The sequence below is a fragment of the Neophocaena asiaeorientalis genome, unplaced genomic scaffold, assembly GCF_003031525.2.
Source record: "Neophocaena asiaeorientalis asiaeorientalis breed wild unplaced genomic scaffold, Neophocaena_asiaeorientalis_V1.1 scaffold13, whole genome shotgun sequence".
Classification (NCBI taxonomy): Eukaryota; Metazoa; Chordata; class Mammalia; order Artiodactyla; family Phocoenidae; genus Neophocaena; species Neophocaena asiaeorientalis.
The window spans coordinates 252380-264464 of NW_020173734.1; the positions used below are offsets into that span (position 1 = coordinate 252380).

At 36.2% G+C, this 12085-nt stretch overlaps 1 long non-coding RNA gene across 1 annotated transcript; it reads right to left on the reverse strand.

Annotated features, from left to right (window-relative positions):
* Window positions 1-3454: 3454 nt before the first annotated feature.
* LOC112403624 (uncharacterized) lies at window positions 3455-9794 on the reverse strand. The gene is made up of 3 exons (XR_003003942.1): window positions 9737-9794; window positions 4280-4484; window positions 3455-3652 (listed from the first exon to the last, which is right to left on the reverse strand). It is a non-coding gene; the product is annotated as an uncharacterized LOC112403624 (long non-coding RNA).
* Window positions 9795-12085: the final 2291 nt, after the last annotated feature.

Below are 12085 nucleotides of genomic sequence, written 5' to 3' on the forward strand. Positions count from 1 at the left end.
GATGGCTGTTCTGCCTCCCCAAAGGCCAGCCCCTACACCTGAACCCCACCTTAGCTCCTGGTTGGCTTCTGGAGCAGACATCAAGCTCTGGCTGGTGGTCCGGCCCTTCAGCCTCCTCACCTTCCAGAAGGGACCTTTCCAAAGTAAAAGTCCTTTCAGAGGGGAAACCTTGGGACTTCTTCCAGTGACTTCCTCACGATGGCAGTATTGCTCCAGAAATTCTACCTAACACTGCCCCCATGCCCTCTTCTCCCGCCCGTCGGGTGTGAAAAAACTGTGACCAAGAGACACAGGCGGGAAGAAATATGGCTGCCTTGCTTCTTGCCCAGTTTGAAGAAACATGCTCACGCTATTGTGATTTTGCTTTTGGTTTACATCTGCAATCAAACTGAGGCCTAAACCTACTCTCTCCTCAGGCAACTTTTCGGTTCAAGAACTCAATTTCCACTTACCTAGTCTTTGCAGTTCTACTTTTTCTTCACTCAGCATTATATCTCAAGTGTTTTGTTACCAAACCGTCTTGGGATATCAAGAGGCAAACCTCCGGGATCCAGGCCTAAGGGGGAAAAGAAAATGTTTGCACCTAAGGGCTTGGAGAAGAGCAAATCTAGGCACTAGTACTTGTGGTTCTTGACCTGGCTCATTTCCCAGGTTCCCTGGCAGTCCTCCTCCATTTACTGGCCTGGCACTAGTCCTTGGGTGTATTTAGGGAGAGGCAGCTATTTGTCTGGAAGCCTAAGATAAGTGTTAGATAGTTCTCAAGACTTCATATTATACAGTGCCCATGTGAAATGATACACATACTCAAATATGTACAAATTCCAGTCAGAGGGGACAGACATGGTTTGGCCTCATGGTTTCATCATTTAACATTGGAACACAGGCACATTCCTACATCATTATAGGGCCTTCAGTGGCTTCCTACAATTTTAATGTGTGTGTGTGTTTCACTGGTTATATCTTAGGGATCAGTCATATAGCATTTTCTCATACGTAAATACGACATGGTGCTTGCAAAGGATTCAGAAAATAAATGCGTGCTGGTCAAGAGTAAAGCATTGTCATAAACAGTACTTGTTAGTACCTTTGATAAAAACATTTGGATTATGTTTTTAACATGCCCATACAAACTTTTTCCATACACTCATGCACTCATTTCAATATACACATACATACATGTATATTTAGCTTCATACAAAACAAGTTTACATTAAAATGAGATTTATTTGTACGTCATGGTTTGGATCATATTTTCATGAAAAATTTGCAAGGCCTGATTTTTAGTAAATAAAACATTGGCAGAGAGCTTCTTGATCACTACATTCGCCAAAAATATTAGGATCCTAATGAAGAAATGTTCAGTTCAGGGACTTCCCTGGTGGCGCAGTTGTTAAGAATCCACCTGTCAATGCAGGGGAGCCCTGGTCCGGGAAGATCCCACATGTCACAGAGCAACTAAGCCTGTGCGCCACAACTACTGAGCCTGCATGCCACAATTACTGAAGCCTGCGCACCTAGAGCCCATGCTCCACAACAAGAGAAGCCACCACAATGAGAAGCTCGCGCACTGCAACGAAGAGTAGCCCCCTCTCGCCGCAACTAGAGAAAGCCCGCACACAGCCACGAAGACGCAGTGCAGCCAAAAATAAATAAATAAATTTATTTTAAAAAAAGAGAAACGTTCAGTTCATAAGACACTTATTTAACCGAAATTTAATGCCTATGATGTCACCCCTCAGCCATCATTACTTGAAGATCTACGTTTTCTAGTCTTTATTATGCTAACATGATATATATATAGTCTTAAAACTAACATTGAATGACAACTATACATGTATGCCTCAGAAAATATAGGGTTTTCCCCCTTCTCAAAAATTTAACCTATATTTTTTATCTAAAATTTAATCTTAACATTTTATTATTAGAAAATATAAGAACAGATTACATTACTGTATAAATAAAGTCTGTGTCTACATCACTCTAATATTGTGATCCAGGTGTGTATTCTATCAAAGAGTCAAGGTAAAGCATTCATATTTTTTTATAGTCATCAATAATATTTCATCAATGTTTATTTATTTACTTATTAAAAATTAAGTCTTGCAAATTTTTTATGACAATGACATGACAAACTGCCCAGGAAACAGAAGTGAAAAGATGATCCAAATGATGACACATGAATGAATCCCATTTCTTTTTTTTGGCCGCACCACGCGACATGTGGGATCCTAGTTCCCCGACCAGGGATCTAACCCGTACCCCCTGCAGTGGAAGTGCAGAGCCCCAACCAGTGGACTGCCAGGGAAGTCCCAATAAATCCATTTTAATATAAACTTATTATTGTGTATGAAGATAAATTTCAATAGATATTTGTGTGTATGTATGTGTATAGATATAGATATATACATACATATACATACACAAACTCCACACATGCATATATGGACACAGAGGTGAAGTTTAATTGCATTCTTATTGTAATAATCACTATGATTAAAATATATGATATATAATTTTTACACATGTGTAGACATATAGATGGTTATATATGATGTACAAATATGTATGTTTATTTCTCTTTGAACATAATTGGATGCATACTGAAGGTAGTTCTGACAAAATCATCATCTTATACAATTTCCATACTCTCATATACATATAATATTTGGAGAACTTGGAATTTCTTTATTCTCCTGTAGGAAGAGCCTTATCATCCAAGAGATTTACAAAAGAAATACCTGCTATAGGCAAACTGTTCAAATTTTGAGAAGCCATAAGGCCAAAAGTAATGGAAGTTCCATCCCAACAAGAATAAAGACTTTTTTTTTTTTTTTTTTTTTTTATTCTAAAAAATAAAATTAAAACTCCTTCAGACCTCTGGTGTTCAAATATGTTTTCTGCATTTACTGAGGCTAGAGTACTTTCCAAACTTCATTAAATATTCTTTGAAATACTGGTTATTTTTTAAAGAGTAGCCGCTTACGATTGGAATTTCTCAAAATTAGACATGCTTCTTAACAATAAGTCCAGCTACAATAGCCAATTTATAAAGAAGTGCAAGCAAGTCACAAGCAATGCCACCTCAAACAGACAAGGACTTATAAAATATGGTTGTCTCTTCAATCCTCCTGTTGTGTATGTTCATATTCCTTAGGCCTCCTGAGGTCAACAGAGCAAGTTGTCACCAATAATTTTTTCTGCACATATTTGTTCTGGATTTGCTATTGAATTACAGTATAGTACAAACATTGTGAAGACTCTTGCAGAATACCCACATCTCTGAAAGACATATGGAAATACTTCATCCCAAATCAACCTATCCCAAGGGAACCACTATGGACAGCTTAATGGGTACATGTGTTCGAATGTTGTAAACAAGATGTACAACCATTCATTCATGAGAGCTGATATTATTTAACTAAATAAATATAGTCTACTGCTCATCAATAAACTCCCCTGTTTGCTCACACAGTGCTTGAAACACACAAACTTTCAACCACAGATGAACACATCATTATTTATTTTCTTCAGTTGTATCCTGGTTATACTGTAGGTGGAGCTTTTTGTCATTGTTTCTTCACTCAGCATTGGATAAATGGATACTCACACATTTCCTTTATTCTTGGTCAAATTCTAATGATAATACATGCATCTGGCAAAGAAATGATAAATCAATTATAAAACAAGAAAGAGGATACTCTCACTGACATAAACTCAATTGATATTTCAATCTATCGCATTCTGTCCTTTCTTCTATATCCATTGTATTTGTGTGCATGTGTATGTGTTTCTGTGCTTCTGGACAGGGGTTTTTGGCTATAAATTTTAACTGACATCATCTATATATGGGATTTTCTTGTGGTTAGAAATTTTTCCTTTTTCCATGCTTTTCTCTTTTATCTTTTGTAGCAAGGTCACTTCAAATGTCATTAAATATACCTAAGAACACTGGATTTTATGTTAAGTAATAATTAGCCAAAAGTTTTTGTTTCCACGACCACTAAAGGTAGGACATTTAATCTTTCCAGAATGTACATAGAACTACGTCTATTTCTATAGAAAAAAATAGCATCTTACGGTAACTGATCCTTTATAACTTGCAGTTTCATTAAATTTATAATGGGAACATTTTTGTTTTGTTTTCTGTGAATTTCAAAAGTAACCTTTGTTTGTTTTCAAAAGTTCAATCCTTAAGACAGGCATAATTAAAACACTTAGGCTCTACCTTGTATTCTTTTTCCCCCGAGCTTTTTTGTGATATAATAGACATATAATCTACCTTGTGTCCTTGAGAGGTAGATCCTATTAGTAGTTTGCTTTGAAGCCTTCCAGATACTTTGCTTTGTGCATATTCACTCTTTAGAATCCAAATGTGTTTATGGTTGTAGGTAATCATAAAATAGAGAAAACAGTCCTTCATTTTCTGTTTCTTTTTCTTAGTAAACTGAGAGAGTTTGATCTTGAAGGTCAGATAATTTGATTTCCTATAAATCAATGGTGTGAGATATAGAGATAGGAATTTAGTCTTTATGAAGTCTGAAGAAGATTCCCTTATGTGTTTGTAAGAATATGTGTGTATGCAATCTAAAACTTTAGATGCACATAGAAGCATGAAAATGTGACTCATATCCAAAAGAAAAATTAGTCAAAAGAACCTGGCCTAGATATAACTGAATAAATTGAACAAACAAACAAGGATTATAAAAGAGTTCTTATAAATACATTTAAGGATTTGAAGAAAAATCTGACTATAATAAGAGAGCAAAACAGAAAATTAAATAAACAAATAGAAACTAAAAATCAGAACCAAATGGAAATTCTGAAGCTGAAAAACTATACGAAATGAAAAATTCGTATAATTTTTCAACACTGTGGGGAAAATATCAGTGAATATGAAACATAATAATAACCATCCAACCTTAAGCACAAAGATAAATAAGGCTAAAAAATGGAAAGATGAAAACAAACTTATGGTTACCAAAGGGGAAATGCAAGGGGGAAGGATAAATTAGGAGTTTGGGATTAACATATACACACTACTATTTTTTTAAATAATCAACAAAACCTATTGTATAGCACAGGGAACTCTACTCAATATTCCGTAATAACCTATATGGGTAAAGAATCTGAAAAACAGTGGATATATGTGTATGTATAACTGAATCACTTTGCTGTACACCTGAAACTAACACAACATTGTAAATCAACTATACTACAATATAAAATAAAAAATTAAATTAAAAAAAAGATGGAAAGAGTCACAGTGATCTTTGGGATAATACAAAGTAACATTCATGTCCTTTGAGTTCGTGAAGGAAAAGAGAGAAATTGCAGGAGTGAAGGGCAGAAAATATTTGCAGAAAAAAAGTAAACCATTTATCAGATTAAATAAAAATGATAAATGCTCTGATTGAGGAAGATCAAATAACACAAAGAAAACCAAAATAAGGAAAAACATAATCAAGTTTCTAAATACCACTGATAAAGAGAAAATCAACAGTAGGCTGAATAAAAAGACTGATTACATAGAGGAGAACAGCTATAACAATGACAGATGACATATTAAATTTGATGCAAAGTAGCCAAAGGATTACCATCTATAAATCGCTGTTAGAGAAATCTGTCAATCTATAATTTTCTACCCAGAAAATTTAACCTTCAAAAATTAAGGCAATCGGACGAATGGATAAAGAAGATGTGGCACATATACACAATGGAATATTACTCAGCCTTAAAAAGAAATGAAATTGAGTTATTTGTAATGAGATGGATAGACCTAGAGTCTGTCATACAGAGTGAAGTAAGTCAGAAAGAAAAAGACAAATACCGTATGCTAACACATATATATGGAATTTAAGGGAAAAAAATGTCATGAAGAACCTAGGGATAAGACAGGAATAGAGGCGCAGACCTACTGGAGAACGGACTTGAGGATATGGGGAGGGGGAAGGGTGAGTTTTGACAGGGCGAGAGAGAGTCATGGACATATACACACTAACAAACGTAGTAAGGTAGATAGCTAGGGGGAAGCAGCCGCAAGGCACAGGGATTTTAGCTCGGGGCTTTGGGACAGCCTGGAGGGGTGGGATGGGGAGAGTGGGAGGGAGGGAGACGCAAGAGGGAAGACACATGGGAGCATATGTATATGTATAGCTGATTCACTTTGTTATAAAGCAGAAACTAACACACCATTGTAAAGCAATTATACCCCAATAAAGATGTTAAAAAAAAAAAATTAAGGCAAAACAAGGCATTTTCAGGCAAACAGAAGCTGATAGAATTGGTTACCAGCAGACCTGCTCTAATATATGTGTTAAAGGAAGTTCTTCAAGCTGAACTTTAATGATAACATATGGAAACTCTGGACTACAAGAAGAGATGAAGATTCTTGGAAATAGTAAATATATGGGCAAATATAAAACAGGCTTTACATTTTCTTAATTTCCTTAAGGGAAATTGACTACATAAAATAAAAATAATAGCAATATATTGTGATATTTAAAACATGTAGCAGTAAAATATCTGTAAATAAAACCAGAAGATTTGAGTAGGGAAGTACCCTCTTGTAACTTTATTCCATTATTTTATACCTGAACCAGTATAATATAATTTGAGAGTAGAATATAATAAAAGTTTTATATTTTAAACTCTAGCATTGACCACAAATAGTGGTATATCTAATAAGTCAAGAGAGGGAATAAAAAGGTATTTTAGGGCTTCCCTGGTGGCACAGTGGTTGAGAGTCTGCCTGTCGATGCAGGGGACACGGGTTCACGCCTCGGTCCGGGAAGATCCCACATACTGCGGAGCGGCTAGGCCTGTGAGCCATGGCCGTTGAGCCTGTGCGTCCGGAGCTTGTGCTCCTCAACGGGAGAGGCCACAACAGTGAGAGGCCTGCGTACCGCAAAAAGCACCCAGATAATTCGAAATATGACACAAAAGGAGCAAAAAGGAAGAAAGACCAGATTGAACTAATTGAAAAGAGCAAAATGGTAGATGTAAACCCAACCATATGAATATTAAATATAAATGGACTAAACTCCAATTAAAAGGCAGAAATTGACAGCATGGATAAGTAAGGAAATCCCACCCGTATGATGCTTAATGTACATTAAATCTGCAGAACATAGACTAAAATTAAATAGGTGGAAAAGTTATATAAACACAAATTATAACAAAGCTAAAGTAGTTATGGGCATGCCTCATTTTACTGCACTTTGTTTTATTGGACTTTACAGATACTGCATTTTTTACAAATTGTAGGTTTGTAGCAACCCTGCGTAGTATTTGAATATAATCTATGCACATTCTCCCATATACCTTAAATCATCTCTAGATTACTAATGTAAATGTAAATTACTAATACAATGTAAATACTATGTAAATAATTGCAACACAATGTCAATGCTATGTAAATAGTTGCTGGCACACAGCAAATGCAAGTTTTGCTTTTTGGAACTTTCTGGAGTTTTTTACTTTTCAAATATTTTCAATCCATGATTGATTAAATCTGCAGATGCAGAACCTATGGATAGAGAGTGCTAACTGTATAGTCTTTTGTATTTACCCAGATATTCAAATTTCCTGCTGTTCTTTGTTGGCTCCTGAAGATCTGTGTAATCCCCTGGTGTCATTTTTCCTCAGCCTGAAGAATGTCCTATAGCATTTATTTTAGTATATGTCTGCTGGTGACAAATAATCTTAGTTTTATTTTTTCTGAAAACATTTCATCTTCATCTGTGAAGGATATTTTCAATGGATACAGAATTCTGGGTTGATTTTTTTTTTCCTGTCAGCACTTTCAAGAGAATGTTCAATGTACACTTAACACTAATATAATATTGTAAATCAAATACAATAAAAAATAAAATCAAAATAAAGATGACGTTCCACTGTCTTCTGCTCTCCATATTTACTGGTGAGAAATCCATAGCTATCTAAATGAGACAAGTGATACATGACAGTAGTAGCATTTCAAGTCTATGGGGAAATGACTGCCTTTCCGATAAGCGGTCTTGGTACTGTTGGGTATCCATGTGTACAAATGAAACTTTACTCCTCCCTCACACTATGTACAAAAATCAATTCCATAGGCCCTTTTCAGGAGTCAGAGAAGGTAAATTCATCATAAATCTGTACTGGTACTATGGAAAGCCCAAGAAATGGTGGAGGGCTTTGATGGATTTGGGAGGTGAGACCGACTCTCTAAACAGGGGTTGGAAAACTATGGCTCACAGAATAAATCTGGCCAGTGATCTGTATTTGTAAGGCCTGAAAGCTAAGAAAAGTCCTTACATTTTTCAAGAGTTGTTTGAAAAACTGAAGAATATGCAACAGAGACCATATATGACCTACAAAGCTTAAATTAGTCACTATCTGATCCTTTGCAGAAAGAATTTGCTGTCCCCTTCATCTAGGACTAAAGAAATCTTCACCCGCATTATTTCCTAGTTAAAGAAAGAGCATTTTCTAGAAACCTCACTGTGGTCACACGTGTACTTCCTCTTCATGGGGATGGCATTGCTGAAGTAATCATATGATGGTCCACACTAGTATTTATGTTAGGCCAGGCCCCGGAAGTATATTAGAATGACCGCTAGACATAAATTATAACCTCACCTATGACACGTTCTTACACGAAACCAACAGAAATCATTCCTGAATGAAAGGCAGAGGTCTAGTGAATTGGGGATAGGAGGTCACTATTTTTTGAAAATCTCTTAGACCACTGTCATGCAGAATCAAGAGGGCACCTCATGGAGTTCTATTTTCTATCTTCAGGTCTTAGATTCTCAAAAGACAGCATGTTGAGAGGAAGGGAAATGAAGGACAATACGAGAGACCATTGGGATCTTGGTTTAGGGACTGTCAAAGAGTCAAAGTGAAACTGAGAACTACAGGATGGTGATTTTTGAGAACTGTTAGGTTCTTTTAAATTTGTTTCTGCAAGTGATAGCCCTGCTATTCCCTGAATGTTTCCCAGCATGGTCAAGAGTCATATCCTTAAAATAAGAATTATCTGGGTACTGGTCATCTGGGGTCCCAGGGAAGGGAGGAGTGGAGAGTGGCTACTGTACCTCCCTCTGCAGCCAGGTTTCAGAAGACACGGGTGAAAAACCACAAAGGGCAGTTTGAAATGGCATTACGGGGATGATAAGATTGGAGGGGAGAGAAACAGAAAGGAGCAGGGAAGAAAGAGGTGAACTTACCTGCACACACACATCCATTAACACCTCTGACTTCATTCTTCCACAGTGATGTGTTCTCTTTTTTCCTGATTCACATTTATGGAGCTAAATTATTACTTTTTTCCCCAAAACAGTTGTCCAATTTTATTAATTTTAGACTTTCTTTTTTAAAATGTATTTTATTGAAGTATAGTTGATTTATAATTGTTGTGTTAATTTCCACTGTACAGCAAAGTGATTCAGGTATACATATATATACATACTTTTTCATATTCTTTTCCATTACGGTTTATCACAGGATATTGAATATAGTTCCCTATGCTATACAGTAGGACCTTGTTGTTTATCCATTCTATATATATAATAGCTTGCATCTGCTAGTCCCAAACTCCCAATCCATTCCTCCCTTGCTCTCCCTTACCCTTGGCAAACACAAGTGTGTTCTCTATGTCTGTGAATCCATTTCTGTTTCATAGATAAGTTCATTTGTGTCAGATTTCACATATAAGTGATATGATATGGTATTTGTCCTTTTCTTTCCAACTTACTTCACTTAGTACGATAATCTCCAGTTGAATCCATGTTGCTGCAAATGGCATTATTTCATTCTTTTTCATGGTTGAGTAATATTCCATTGTATAATATATATGTGCCACATCTTCTTTATCCATTCATCTGTCGATGGACATTTAGGTTCTTTCCATGCTTTGGCTATTGTAAACAGTGCTGCAGTGAACATTGGGGTGCATGTATCTTTTTGAATTCTAGTTTTCTCCAGATGTATGCCCAGGAGTGGGATTGCAGAATCACATGGCAACTCTACATTTAGTTCTTTGAGGCACCTCTGTACTATTTTCCATAGTGGCTACACAAATTTACATTCCCACAAACAGTGTAGGAGGGTTCCCTTTTTTCCACACCCTCTATGGAGCTAAATTATGTCTACCACCGATCACAGATGCCAACAGAGAACTTTATAGAAAGTGCCACCTTTGACTCCAGTGGCTGAAATCAACCATAAGTGAAACTGTCTACTCATTTGCATTCACTTAATGTTTATAGAGTACCTGCACTGTTTCAGGCCCAGTGTTACAATCTTCTTTTTAGTCTCTGGACTTTAATGCATATTAGTTGGAAATGATACCAGGATTTTTCATAGAATGAGAGATTTTTCTTTCTCACATTTATTTTTATATTAAAAAACAAATAATATTTCAAGGGAAGAGGGTCAGAGTTAGGGTGAAGGCCTGGATTAAGTGTGTATCAAGGATGATTTCTCAAACTGCTTGGTAATTAAGAATAGCAATTTTTAAGATAGGATACGGTATAGTGTAGAAGATTCAGGTAAAAGTTTATGAGTAAGGATGAAGGTAGGTTGAGGGTTTTTGACAGTGGGGTGATGTTATAAGGAAAAGCTATGAAAGTGTCAGAAAAGGGGACTGGGTTAGGGAAGGAATAACAGTAGGGGAAGACTATTTTGCATTTTCCTTGCTAATTTTAAAAAGTGACCTTTACAGAACGTATAAGATCATGTTTGTTTTGGAGATGTGGTAAGGGTCAGGCATGCTTGTTTCTCACATTACTTAACTTTTAAAACTACGGCGATTTTATTTACAGTAAGAGACCAAGTGGAGAACTAGAATGAAGTCAGCATCAGGTATACAAGAATAAGCTCCATCTGTTTGTTACATTACTTGGTAATTTTGGAAAGTGGGGAATTTACATAAGACATAGAATAGCATAGTTATCGAGGGTGACAAGATTAGGAAGACTAGTAGCAGATGTGATGTAAGGGTTAGTGATGGATGAGGATCTTGTGTATGGTGAGCACTACAGAGGTTCTTGTTTTTTGGGGGGAATACTTGCTAATATAAAATAGTGGTTTTACTTAAATGGAAGAATTACATGACAGTTGTCGATGGTGTGAATGAGGATCAAAGAATTCTGTTTACAATATTACTACCTGTACAAAGAGTGATTTTAAATAGGATGATGGTTAGGGATGGGTTCAAAATTAAGGATATTTCTTTCTCATATTACTTGCTAATCACACAATCACAGGGGATAAAGGAGCAGGTATAAGTCAAATAGTTGGCGAGAGTTAAAGATAACTCCAGGGTCAATGATGGGATGATACCAGGGATGTTTGTTTTGAACATTGCTTGAACACTGAAAAAGAGTGATCTGTAACTAAAAAGGGGCTTGGTAGAAATAAGGATCAAGTGAGTGTCAGTGATGTGTTGAGGGTCATGTGTGTCCATTTTTTACATTAAATGCTCATAGAACAGCATTTTTATTACTATGATTATTATATGAGTGTTAGGATAGGAGTTAGGGATGGGACGGATCAGAAATTTTGTTAGTGTTGGGGGATGCCTGTTTCCTATATAATTGATAATTGAAAGTGCTGATTTTACATACGATAAGGTATTGGAATGGAGTCAGGGATAGAGGTCAAGTCAGCAGTAGATGAAAGGTCAAAGAAAGTGTTAAGATAAGGGATGTACTAAGGATGCATACTTTACATATTACTTCATCAGAAAAACAGAATATAGTACAGATAGGGTGGGGTCAGGGAAGGAGTGATGGGAATAGATGTCTACTTGGCTATGAAATTAGAGATTTTTACTTATAATCAGAGGGTATTCTTTTAGCGATGGAATGAGTATCAGAAATGTTTGTTTGCTATATTATTCAGTAGTAGAAAGCACTGATTTTACATAAGGAATGGATCTGGAGTCTACGTTGGAATGAGATTGCAGAATAGATGGAGGGTCAGGGATGGTTTGAAGTCAGATTCAGAGAGATCTGCCTTGTACGTTTGCTGTTTTAAAAAATAAACAGTCCAATAGCAATGAACACACCTAGTACCCAGATCTTGGTTTTTAATACCATTC